A 1,473-nucleotide genomic window follows, 5' to 3' on the forward strand; every position below is an offset into this window, starting at 1 on the left:
GCCTCGGAAATGGTTTGCAGTCACAATTCACCAACATGTCCGGGATCATAAAACGCGAGGGCGTATGTGCCTCGGAAAGGCAACAATTTGGGCTGTCGGGACTGATTTACACACTTTATAATTATCAAGGGCCCGTAATTCAATTTTAATTGCCCAAACTAACGGGCTGATGGCTTATTATGACCATGCTGAAACTCATTTCAGACTTTACGACTAGTTGCAATTGTCACACAACAAATGACAGAAAAGCGACTCGTACAGCATATTTATCGTCGACATGCAAAGACGCTTTGTAAATGGTTTATAGTATCCACAAAGTTTCTGTTAAAAATTTTTGAGAAAAATTGGAGTTGCGAAGCAGAGTCGCCCGAGCACTTTCTTGCCTTTGCACATAGTTGTTGAATAATTACAAGAATAATGTCTATTTACATATTATTTTTTAAATTCTTCACATACATTTCTAATAAATCACATTTATTGATGATAATTTTGCTTCAATAATAATATACGCTACATAGCCTTATTATTTTTTGGATAATGCAAAAATGTCTTATATTTATAAACCTCTCAAGGTTTATCTGTTCGGCTCATGCCCATGTAACTTTAATGATTATTCGGTTTGTACAAATTGAAGGTACACTGATTTTGGGTATATTTTTACGTTGTATTATTTCCCGCAAATTGAATTCAAAGTTTACAATTGAAACGCAAACAGAAATAAACATAAAGTAGAACTTGACATGTTTAGAAGAGAAGCGAGAATTGATCCTCGCCTGGTTTTCGTTACTTTGCTAGTTTTGACCCCAAAATTAATACAATTTTTCACGAATTAGGATATTTTGCATCTTATGTTCTGTTTACGTGTTTATCTTGCCCGATCCCGTATTTGACTTTGTTTGCTTTGATCATAATTATAACACCGAATTATTTTGAAATTGTTCCATGTTAAATTGGTAGCATATTGGAATACTTCTTCATTCAAAACGAAAAATTACGATATTTGCTTCAAATCTTAAAGTTTTCTTCTGAATTTTTTTTTATAAAAAAACAACATTAACAGATAGTTACAGATGAATAGCCTTTGTCAATAATTACAATAATTTGTCAAACTGCAACTTACTTTGAAGCTCCTTTCACGAATTTGCGAATATGCGAATAGCTCTGGGGAAAGGCCACAGAAACATAGCAGAAGACTTAAGAACTCATGCCAACAAAGGGCTAGAGATATTGAAGATTGGCTCCAGGAAGATAGTGGACTACAATAGATGTTCCGGTTCCAGGCACAAAGGAATTAGTATTGGACCCTTCCAATGGCACTCAGAGCATTGTAAGGGCTACATTTCTTCCACATATGTAAGTTAAACAGAGCACAAGGACACATTAAACCAATCGCTTACTGAACACTGGTACAAATTAAACAGGAGTTAATTAACCGAATGGGAGAAGCTGCTCGAGAAGAGTGCATAATAAGGC

At 35.0% G+C, this 1,473-nt stretch overlaps 1 protein-coding gene across 1 annotated transcript in view; it reads right to left on the reverse strand.

Moving 5' to 3' along the window:
- Nucleotides 1-1,473, reverse strand: part of LOC125503807 — a 13,840-nt gene that overhangs the window by 4,915 nt on the left and 7,452 nt on the right. The gene's annotated exons all lie outside the window — the stretch shown is intronic.

This window comes from Dendroctonus ponderosae, unplaced genomic scaffold, assembly GCF_020466585.1.
Source record: "Dendroctonus ponderosae isolate FM_Combo_2020 unplaced genomic scaffold, Dpon_F_20191213v2 Dpon_F_20191213_3, whole genome shotgun sequence".
NCBI lineage: Eukaryota > Metazoa > Arthropoda > Insecta > Coleoptera > Curculionidae > Dendroctonus > Dendroctonus ponderosae.